Raw genomic sequence first — 12,678 nt, forward strand, 5'->3', positions numbered from 1 at the left:
GAGTAATCCCCACCCCCTTTCCCCACAAACCACCTCCCCACACCATATTTCTTCTCTTCTTCCCTTTCCTAGCCTATCTCTCCTTTCTCCAGCCCCCTTTTTCTCCTTTCTCTCCTTACCTTTGACCCATCCCCAGGTGGATCTGCTCTCCCCTCCTCCCCCACACCTGCCTAACATTATCTCTTACCTGCATCTACCTATCACCACCTTGTGCCCACCCCGTCTCCCCTCTTTTGTCCACCTATCACTTCTCTCTTTTTCCCTCCAATATACTGGGCTTCCCCTTTCCCTCTCTTCGGTCCTGAAGAAGGGTCCCAACCCGAAAAGTTGACCGTCTGCTTTTCTCCACTGATGCTGCCTGGCCTGCCGAGTTCCTCCAGCATCATTGTGTTTTTCATCCTGGTAAACTTGTTCTGCACCTTCTCCAAAGCCTCCACTTCCTTCCTATAATGGGGCGATGAGATATATTGGCCTTGGAGGGATTGCAGCATTGCAGCATATATTTACCCAAATGACACCTGAATTGCCAGGGGTAAATTTGCATAGGAATTAAACAAACTAGCATTCAATTCGAAGCATCGACTGTCAGTTTCTCTCCACAGATGCTGCCTGACCCGTTGAGTTCCTCCCAACTTCTTGTTTGTTGCTCCAGATTACAGCATCTGCATTCTCTTGTGTTTCCATTCCCTGGAATTTGGACAATTACTGGATGATTTGATCATAAATTGCTAAATTGGTAAATTGGTTTATTATTGTCACATGTACTGAAGTACAGTGAAAAACTTGTCCTGCATACTGATCATACAGATCAATGTATTACAACAGTGCATCGAGGTAGTACAAGGTAAAACAATAAAAGAATGCAGAATAAAGTGTTACAGAGAAAGTGCAGCGCAGGTAGACAAGGTCATAACGAGGTAGATTGTGAGGGCAAGAGTCCACCTTATTGTGTTAGTGGACCATTCAATCATCTTATAACAGCGGAGTAGAAGCTGTCCTTGAGCCTGATGGTATGTGCTTTCAGGCTTTTATATCTTCTGCCCGATGGGAGGGGGGAGAAGAGAGAATGTCTGAGATGGGCGGGGTCTTTGATTATGCTGGCTCTTTATCAAGGCAGCGAAAAGTGCAGACAGAGTCCATGGAGGGGAGGCTGGTTTCCATAATGTGCTGAGCTGTGTCCACAACTCTCTGCAGTTTCTTGCAGTCCTGGGCAGAGCAGTTGCCATACCAAGCCATGATGCATCTGGAGAGGATGCTTTCTATGGTGCATCGATAAAAATCGGTGAGGGTCAAAGGGGACCTGCCAAATTTCTTCAGCCTCCTGAGGAAGTAGAGACGATGCTGGGCTTTCTTGGCTGTGGTGTCTTCGTAGTTGGACCAGGACAGGCTATTGGTGATGTTCACTCCTAGGAACTTGAAGCTCTCAACCCTCTCGACCTCAGCACCAATGATGTGATTAGAAGCATGTGTATATTTTGTAATACCAAGGATACCAGTTGTTATTTCCTTCCCTACTTGTTGAAATGTCAATGACCTGGCAGCCTAGTCTAAAAATTGGAGCCAACTCCTTCTGGAGTAAAGTTAGCAAACATTACTACGTGCAAAGGATGGAAATCTCTTCCAGAGATGGTTAAATAAGGATAGGCCAAATATAACTATAAATCTGAAACTCATATACTTTGATAACCAGAGGGAAAGGTTTCAGAGAATGATGGGGTTAAGTCACAGAGCAGCCACTGAATCTCAGAATGAGTTTGAGAAGCTAAATGGCTACTCCTTCCCCTTGTGTTCCTAGCTGTACACTCCGTACTCTGGTATCTGTAGCACTGTTATCACCACAAAACACAGGAGAATTCCTTCCCCTGCCCCTCCCCCAGGTCTGCATTGCAATATTTATGTGCATCATTGCACACTGTACACACCATGCAGATTTAAACAGTTTAAGCAGAAAGTTAATGACCCTATTTCTCACCTTTACAACTGTTCATTGTTCATCTAAATGACTCGGTTGAGCACCTCATTACTCAGTAGCCAGCAGATTACATATTAGAAATGTCAAACATCCCAGCTATTTAAGAAAATCCTAAAGATCTTAATATCCTAATTATTCATAGAATCATGTGGTAAAAGCTTAGTTGGAGGCCATTCAGTTCAACAGGATTGTTTTGTGCCCTTGAAAGATCCATCAGGTTTTATTAATATTTATTAAGTCACTTGATGTGGGACTTGTAGCTAAGGCACAATTTTTTTTTCAAAATTATACTTTATTCATAACATTTGCATATATAACACAGTACATTTATATGTCACTGTTCGCAACAATAGATACTTACTGAATTTACACTACATCAGCATGACATCAACTTTTCTTTCAGGTACATTCTTTGAGTGTTAAGCCAGAGATGTTTCCACTCAGGTTCCTCAGTGTCTAGTGATGGGAGGGCCCTAAAATGTGTCCTTTCCTTATAGACCTTTTGTAACAGCTGTACCAAGATTTAGTGCGTCCCACGTCACATATTCTTGGAATGTACCGGCCTGCAACATTCGGTTGAGGAAAACTCAAGAATGTGACATCTATCATCAAGGATCCTCACTATCTGGGTCATGCCCTCTTCTCACTGCCACTGCCAGGGCAGAGGTACAGAAGCCTGAAGTCCCCACCACTTGGTTCTGGAACAGCTACTTTCCTACAACCATCAGGTCCTTAAACTGACCTGCACAACCCTAACCCTACCTCAGGAATGGAACACTACAGACTACCTCTTGCACTACCATAGAATTATCTTTGATTGTGCCTTTGTTTTGCACAGTCCTTTCTTTCGCTGTATGGTATAATTTTATGTATAAGTTATGTATAATTTATATTCTGTGTGTTGTCTGAAGTCAACTGCCTGTGATGCTGTTGCAAGCAAGTTTTTCGTTGTACCTGTACCTCACTGTACTCGTGCACATGACAACAGACTTGACTTGACTTGCACTGGAAATCCAGCAAGTTTCAGACACATTAGCTGGTGTCTTTCACCGAGCTGCTAACCCTCTAGCAGCAGTCGATGTTCACCTGAGTGTGCATTCCTGGGAGAAGTCCGTGGAACAGTCTTGAGTCGTGTAACTGCGTGGGATAAACTGTGACAAAGGCCATTGCATCCCTCTGTAGACCACTGTGGCAAATGCATGTTCCAGGAGAGGATGTAGGACAGCTATGACACAATATTTTTTTTCCAAAAGTACACTTTATTCCTAACGTTTACAGATACGTAATACAGGAATTCCATGGTCTTCATTCACTATACCAAAGAATATTGTTACATTTTCAGCACAGCTTTGTGGGCCGAAGGACCTGAATTGTGCTGTAGGTTTTCTATGTTCTATTTAGAAAATATACATTATCTCAAACATGGCATCGCATTTTCATTACTAAAAATTCTATTTGCAGTACTACACAGGCCCCAGTCTCTCAGTGTCCAGCGAGGGGAACACCCTGCACTGTGTTCCTTCCCCCATTTTGCTATTGAGTCAACTGTACTACTTGTCAGTGCTTGAACACCTATTCTTGCATATTGGGATGTGTCAGTGAGCAACATTTAGTTGCAGACATCTCACTGAAAGTGGGCCACACAGCTAGATAGGGTGATAAAGAAGGTGTATGGCATGCTTGCTTTCATTGAGTATAAGAGTAAGGGAGTTATGTTGCAGCTATATAAAGCTTTAATTAGACCGCACCTGGAGTATTATGTGCAATTCTGTTCACCCCATTACAGGAAGGATGTGGAGGCTTTGGAAAGGGTGCAGGAGAGATTTACCAAGATGCTGCCTGGATTAGAGGGTATGAGCTATAAGGAGAGATTGCACAAACTTGGGTTGTTTTCTCTAGAGTGTCAGAGGCTGAGGGGAGACCTGATAGAAGTTTATCAAATTATGAGAGGCGTAATCTTTTTCCCACGGTAAAAAATGTCAAGTAGTTGAGGACATGTATTTAAGGTGAGAGGGGAAAATTTAAAGGAGATGTGCGGGGCAAGATTTTTTACACAGCTGCTAGGGGTAGTGGTGGAAGCAGATCTGATAGTAGTGTTTAAGAGGCTGTTAGATAGACACATGAATATGAAGGGACTGGAGGGATGTGGATCATGTGCAGGCAGAAAATATTTAGTTTAATTCGGCATCATGTTTGCACAGACATTGTGGGCTGAAGGGCCTGTTCCTGTGCTGTATTGTTCAATATTCTATGTCCTTGCATTGAAAAGCTAGTGGAATCTAGGCAGAACAAAGTGTGTTTTTCACTGGGTTAATGATCTTCCAGCTACAGTCAGTGTCTGTCTCAGTGTGAGCTCATGGGAGCAGCCCATGGGGAACAGTGTCTCATGTCACAGCTACTCAGGATGAACCTTGACAAAGACCACTGAATCCCTTTCCAGATCTTCTGGAGAAACACACACTCCGGAAGGAGATGGATGAGTCACTTCTGCACTGCAGCCACTTTGGGGGCAGCATGCAGTGGGATCGGCATTGTTGCCAACCTTCAGGCATGGATTAAGAAGGGGCAGGTAATCTATGAACCATAGAAGTGCCAGGTAATGACCATCTCCAATACCAAGGTAATGACCAAGAGAGTCCAAACACCAGTTCTTGACATTCAATGGCATTACTATTACTGAGTCACTGACCATCAACATCTCGGGGGATCTCTCCTTGACCAGAAATCCAACTAAACCAGCCAGATAAGTACTGTGATTACAAACAGGCCAGAGCATTGGTATCCTGCGGCAAGTGATTCACTTCCTGACAGGAGGTGTTAAGTATTGCTTTTAAAAGACTGAACACTGTAATGAGCAGAGAAGGAGAGCAGAAATGGAGATGGAGGATATAGGACTGAGCTAGGAGGCTAATCCCAGTTCATTAAAGTTCGTATTCTTTTGAAGTTAGACCCTTTGTCAGGAGTTTCGTCACGTAAACATTTGTCTGCAATCTTGTGCCTACAAATGATTACATTTTCTAATTAAGAGAACCAATAAAAAAATCTTAATTGAAAAATCTATTTCATTTTAGTTTACTGACTGCAGGTACCAGAGGAAAAGTTAATAGACACACGATATTTTATCCAATTCTGTGGATGCTAATGAGAGATAGCAGAATGACTGGACACAGTGCTCTGGGGACCAGCTCTGTATACTTGGTAATCCTCTCATTTTTATCTGTTGTATTTGTCTCCTACAAGCAGTAGCTTCCATGATTTTGATAATTTCAAATAATTTCTACAGCCCAAAGCACGTGTCTTTCCCACCTTGAGATAAATCCTGTTCCCTCCCTGCTCTGAAAGCAAGCTTTTATTGCTTTCCTCTGATTTATGGGCACAGTACTGGATTTCTTCTTATTCCCCGACCAATTGTAGCAAACTCCTTTCAGCTAATCTGCAAGAAAGAGCAGGAGCAAAGCAAAAGAACGACAAATGCTCAGAACTGATAGGGAAGCTGAACGTTCTAGAAGCCCACAGAAGGTATATTAGCATCCAAAAAAGAAAGGGCTATTTAACAAAAAGCAAGGTGAACCTTCCAGTTGTCATTAGGTTTGAAGTACCCAAGTTAACCTATATCTAACCTTGACATTCATTATGAGCTTCCACTATTTACTCACTTTATTACATATGAATTGTACATGGAAACAATTTCAAAACAAAAGTTATGGTTTATAAACCTGCCAGAGTCAAAGCTATCAGAGGCTAAACTGTGGCAAAGGAGACTTGTATTTTTATAGCTCTTTCATGGGCACATCCATAATTCTGAAATGTAGTCATTTTTTCAATGTGGATGATGCGGCAACCGTTTTGCACAGCAAGCTCCCACAAACAGGAATGTGATTGGGACTAAATTATCTGTTATCTGATGGTGATGTTGATTGAATGTTTGAGTGAGTTATTCAAAACGTTTTCCAATGAAATCCAGGAAACAGGACAGCAATTTGTAGTGGAAATAGATGCAAACATTCAACTAATTTTAGTCTCCATGGAAACTAATGGAGAAATATTGGATGGGCTGTAAAAACAGAGCTCCAAACAATTTCACCCAGTAACTGGGGTTAAGATCACTAAAATCAGAACCAAACCCATGATTTTTCTGCACATCCCTTCACCAGCACCCATTCTCAAGAGACACTAATCAAATCAAATCAAGTCGAGTTTATTGTCATGTGCACAAGTACGGTGAAGCACAGGTACAATGAAAAACTTGCTTGAAGCAGCGTCACAGGCACGTAGATTCAGACAACACACAGCACATAAATTATACAAGACAGTGAAGAAGACTGTCCAAACAAAGACATTAGTGCAAAAAAACACAATCAGAGACAAGTCTGTGATAATGCAAGAGGTGGTCCGCAGTGTTCTGTTGCTGAGGTAGGGTTAGGGCTGTGTAGGTCGGTTCAAGAACCTGATAGTTGTTGGAAAGCAGCTGTTCAAAGTCAAAGTCAAGTTGAGTTTATTGTCATATATCCAAGTGCATGTGTGAAAAGGTGCATTGAAAAACTTACTCGCAGCAGCATCACAGGCACATAGCATCAGATAAGCAGCACTCACAAGAAAGAGCTGTTCCTGAATCTGGTGGTGTGGGACTTCAAGCTTCTGTACCTCCTGCCCAATGGTACCAGCAGAAGAGGGCATGACCTAGATGGTGGGGATCCTTGATAATAGATGCCACCTTCTTGAGGCAGCACTTCTTGTAGATGCTATCAATGGTGGGGAGGACTGTGCCTGTGATACACCAGGCGATGCCCACTAATCTCTGCAGCCTCTTGCACTCCTATACGTTGGAATTGCAGTACCAGGCAATAGTACAACCTATCAGGATACTTTCAACAGTGTGTCTGTAGAAGTTTATTAAAGGATTTGGTGACATCCATAAGCTTCTAAGAAAGTAGAAGCACTGGTGCACCTTCTTTGTGATTGTATCTATGACACCTGCAGCACGATTATTCTCAACACTGGTGCCCCACAAGGCTGCGTCCTCAGCCCTCTACTCTACTCCCTATACACTCATGACTGAGTGGCCAGATTCTGCCCTACGCCATCTATAAGTTTGCAGATGATACCACCATTGTCAGCCGTATCTCAAATAACGATGAGTCGGAGTACATGAAGGAGATAGAGAGCTTAATGAAATGGTGATATGACAACAACCTTTCCCTCAATGTCAGCAAAATAAAAGAACTGGTCATTGACTTCAGGAAGAGGGACAGTGCACATGCTCCTGAATACATCAATGGTGCTGAGGTCGAGAGGGTTGAGAGCTTCAAGTTCCTAGACGTGAACATCACCAATAGCTCGTCCTAGTCCAACCACGTAGATGCCATGGCCAAGAAAGCTCACCAGTGCCTCTACTTCCTCAAAGGGCGAAAGAAATTTGACATGTCCCCTTTGACACTCACCAATTATTAGCAATGCACCATAGAAAGCATCCTGTCTAGATACATCACGGCTTAGTATGGCGACTGCTCTGTCCATGTCTGCAAGAAACTGCAGAGAGTTGTGGACACAGCCCAGCGCATTACTGAAACCAGCCTCCCTCCATGGACTCTGTCTATAACCCTCGTTGCTTTGGTGAAGCAGCCAGCATAATCAAAGACCCCACCTACCCGGGTCATTCTCTCTTCTCTCCTCTCCCATCAGGCAGAAGACACAGGAGCCTGAGGGCACATACCACCAGGCTCAAGGACAGCTTCTACCCCACTGTGATAAGACTATTGAATGGTTCCCTTATATGATGAGATGGACTCTTGACCTCACAATCTACCTTGTTATAACCTTGTACCTAATTGTCTACCTGCAATGCACTTCCCTGTAGCTGTGACACCTTACTCTGTATTCTGTTATTGTTTTTACCCTGTACTCCCTCAAAGCACTGTGCAATGAATTTATCTGTACAGACCGTATGCAAGACAGGTTTTCCACTGTACCTCGGTACAAGTACAATACTAATACCAATATGAAGAAGACGCACCAGCTCCTCTACTTTCTCGGAGCCCAGGGAGTACTTTCCTCTCCAAAACAAAAGACCATGGAGTCAAGACCCATTCTATAAATTTGAACATGAGATCTGGGCTGACACTTATGAAATACAATGGAGTGCTGTAGTGTCAGATTGTGCCTTTCACTGTCAGATGTACTGTACCTTTCAGTACAGACATTAACCCCAGACCCTACACATCCTACAGGTGGAAGTGATGCATCCAATGGCAGTATTTTGAAGATGAGCTGGGCCAAACTCCAGGTGTTGAGAGCAATATGTATCCCTCAACAAACATCATGATACCAGATATTCTGCTCACTATCCCACTCGTGTTTGCGTAAGGCTGCTGTATGTAAATTGGCTGCTGCAGTTCCTACATTACACGGGTTAGGAGCTGTGTGCATGCTATGTTGGCACCGGAAGCGTGGCGACACTTGTGGGCTGCCCCCAGAACATTCTATGCAAAAGATGCATTTCACTGTGTGTTTCAATGTACATGTGACTAATAAAGAAATCTTACCTTATCTTAGGCTGAGAAGCAATTTCAGAAGCCTTGAAATCATGAAAAAATGCCATGGAAATGCAAGTATTTCTTATTTATTTTAATTTCACTATCAACTCATTAAGCCCTCACCCTCCTCCATCTCCCATCTCCTCGCCAGTGTTCACTAATTTCTCACGTTCCGACTGAGACGGCTGTTGCGAGGCAGCTCACACCAGAGTGGACATTGCCTGTCTGAGTCTCTCTTCAGCGTCAGTGATGAGGAGCTGAGTTACACCACCAGCTTTCCGTTGCTCCCTGGAGAAGGAATAGAAAGTCTGATCTTTTCAGCTGTGAGTGTCATTTACACGTTAATGGTGGCAGAAACCTGGCTCCCTGCTGACATAAAAAATGCATCAAAATTAGGTTTTCGTTCTCAGGATTCTATTAAGTTGTGACTGAAGTCCCCACTCCAGTCATTCTGTAGCAAGAGAATTAAGCACAGAGACTCCCCACCTCACTGCTTTTCAAAATTATGAGAGGAGTAGATAGGGTAAATAGTACACATCATTTTCCCATAGTGGGGGTCTCTAAAGCAAAAAAACATTGGTAAAAGGTGAGAGGTAAGAGGTTTTGAGGGATCTGAGGGGAATTATTTTCACAGAGTGTTTGGATTCTGGAAAGCGTGGCCTTAGAAGGTGGTGCATCACAGTTCCCTCAAGGATAAAGATTCGTTGGGAGAGCAAGAACACATGAGCTACTTCTCATAACTCAGGAGCTACCCCTTGGTGAAGGCAGATACCAGTGATGAAATCCACCACCATTTCAATGCACCAGCACAGCCTTTGTTCAATTGAAGAAAAGAGTATTTGAAGATCATGACCACAGATCTGGCACAAAACTCATCATCTACGGGCAGCAGTGATCAACCTCTCTGGAGTGAGAAGAAAACCAGTGTTCTTGAAGCTCCCTTGAAGACATGCAACATCACCACTGACTCCAGGAGTCTCTGGCCTCTAACCGCTCAAAGTGGAGAAAAAGCATTTGGAATGGTCCTTTGAACCTTGAGGCCATGCATCAAGAGCACACAGAGGTCCTGCAGAAAGACCAACCAACTCACACCTACCAACCCCACTGGCCACCTCCTGCCCCATCTGTGAAGAATCTATGTTTCCAACATTGGCCTCATCAGCCACTTCAGAACCCACAAAACCAGGGTGGAAGCAAGTCATTCTCGATCCTGAGAGGCTGCCTCAGAAAAGTTAATAGGACAGTGACGAGACTACACCAGGAGTGTTGTGTTCAGTTTCGATCTCCTTACTTATAAAAGGATGGATTCATCATGGAGGGAGCACAACAAAGGCTCATTGGCTTGGTTCTAGTATTGGCAGGGATGTACTTGATAATTAGTAGATAAGACATGTAGGGCAAAGTGTTCAGTGCCAGCTCTTAATTCTTATGTTCCTATTCACTTTTCACAATTTGAGGGCCTCCCAAAGCTCTCTACAAATAATCAAGCGCTATTGAATTGTCATCACTGTTGTCAGGAAGTAAGCAACTGACTCCCAAAGCCAAGCCTACATACAGCAATGGGATAATGACCAGATCATCTGTGAGCAGGAGATCCAGTTTATAAACAGAAAACACTGGAAAAGCTCAGTAGGATCTGGCAATACCAAAGCATGGAGAAACACAGTTAATGTTTCAAGTGCCAGACCCCCTTCCTGAGTATCTTCAGCATTTTCCGTTTAGTTTTAGCAATGTTGAAGGGCGAGGGCAGCAGCAAGAAACCTTCTGGTTCCTTGTAGATGGTGCCATGAGACGATATCCTGGTTTGAATCCTCATTCACAATTGAATCCTCTGACAAGGCAGCACTGCCTGCAGTCTGTGTCTCGAGCCCATGATCTTTTGACTCAGAGTAAGACTTCCAGCACTGAGCCACCAAGGTGAATACACCTTTCAAAGTCATAAATTACAACAGAACGATATTGGAAACGTTAGCTATATAGATTAATGCAATCCTGTCAAAAAAGGTTAATTTAATTGGAATGGACCATGTTTAAAGGGCTGTGTAACCCTTGCCCTTTAACTTTCGGAATGCTTTCATCTTTCTGACACAAGCACTTTGATATCTCTTTGTCTGATCTGTTTCCATGGGAATTCCAAAACAGAATTAAGTCTTATTCAGCAAAAGCAATAATAATAAAGCCCAAAGTCAAAAAAATGTGATGAATTTCTTCTGTGGAATGGTAAAACATGAAAGTAATTTATTTAATAGATGGCTCTTTGGCAGAAATGAGAGAGATCTGTGTGTATGGAGGACATTAATTGCACTTTTTGCTAATGTGATTTAACTAATCCTTTAGCATAACCTCTGGCCTCTTGTAAGAGGTAAAGTACTGCTAAAAGGGTGACCATTTATAGATTATAATTAAATAATGGAAGTCTGAAACCAGTTGAGTGTGCGTAGGAAGGGTTTTCAGAGATCTTCACAATGTGAAGTGGAATTGCTGACAAAATATATTGCTGAAAACCAGGCTGCTGTTCGTTCAGGGCCCACATTGAGGAATCCACAACCAAAAATGCAATTCTGCACAGCAGTCAAAATATAAGAAGGAACTTACATTTATATAGCACTGTTAACTGCACACATAACTCTGTGAGTCTATGAGGTGACTATCCTCTGTTTCATGAACGAGCTTTCGCACCCACAGTTTTGACTATTGACTACATAAATTGGTGATAGAGCGCAGACTCAAGTACCAAAGATGGCAATAGAAAAGAAAAAGAAGAAACAAGTTGAAACAGAAAAGTGCAGCCACGTCTGCAGAGAGGAAGAAAGAAAAGGAGTGGGTATTTGAAATAGTTGAATACAGGATTGGGTCTCGAGGTCTACAACTTACACAGATGGAAGGTGAGGTGCTCTTCCTTGAAGTTACGTTGAGCCTCATTGGAGCAAAGTAGGAGTCAAGGGTAGAGAGATCAGAGTGGGACAATTAAAGTGACAGGCGGCTGAAAACTAAGGGTCACCCTTGCTGACTGAATGAACGTGCACTGTAAAGTGGTCACCTAATCTGCATTTTGTTTCTTCAAAGCAGAGGAGACCACAATGTGACCACCGACGTAATACACTAAAAGAAGAGCAGGTGAACCATTGCCTCATTTGGAAGGTCAGTGTCACTCCTTGGATGGTTGGGGAGAGAAGAGGTGAAAGGGAAGGTGTTGCATCCCACACAGTTGCATGGGAGAGTGCCATAAGGAGGGACATGGTTGGTGGAGATGGAAGGGCTGACTTGGGAATCGTGGAGGGAACTGTCCATCTGGAATGCTGAACAAAGAGGGAATGATGTAACTGGTTGCGAAGCCCATTGGAAATGGAGGAAATTGTGGAGGACGTTTCATCAAATGATGGGGTGGTGGGATGAAAGGTGAGGATAAGGGGAACCTTGTTCTCACTGGAAGGAGCAGGATATACAGTGCATATGTATCACACGCAGATTAATTGTTTCTGAAAATAACCTTCCCTCTGTCTCAAAAATATTACAGTTTTTGCATGAAATCCACAATAACTGCTTTCTGCCAAAGTAGCTTTTGTGGTAATTAAAACATACGAACATACAAATTAGGAGTAAAAGGCCATTCGGCCCCTCTTGTCCGTTCCACCATTTAATTGGATCACGGCTGATCTGATTGCAGCCTCATCTCCACATTCTGTTCTACCCATGGCAATCATTCAGATTTTCCCTTATCAAGCATCCATCTGCCTCTTCCTTAAAAATATTAAGGCTCTGCTTTCACTGCCCTTTGAAGAAGAATTCCAAGGATTCTCAATCTTCTGGGAGAATTTTTTTTTGTCTTATCTCTGCCTTAAGTGGGCGATGCCTAATTTTTAAAGAGCGATGCCTAGTTCCAGATTCTCCAACAAAATGAAACATCCTCTCCACATCCATCTGTCAAGAGCCCTCAGGATCTAATCATTCACTCTTCTCAACTCAGGCTGATAGAAGTCTGGGCTGGCCAATCTTTTCTCATAAAACTTCCCTCGGGGCAGAGAATTCCAAAGACTCACCACCCTCTGTGAGAAGAAGTTCCAATGCACCTCAGTTTTAAATGACCACCCCATATCCTGTCATTGTGTGTCCTCCTTGGACCTTCTCTACCAGCAGAAGTACTGCAGCACCGACCATCCCTCCTTCGGATCT

Source organism: Pristis pectinata, chromosome 18 (assembly GCF_009764475.1).
Source record: "Pristis pectinata isolate sPriPec2 chromosome 18, sPriPec2.1.pri, whole genome shotgun sequence".
Taxonomy (NCBI): Eukaryota; Metazoa; Chordata; class Chondrichthyes; order Rhinopristiformes; family Pristidae; genus Pristis; species Pristis pectinata.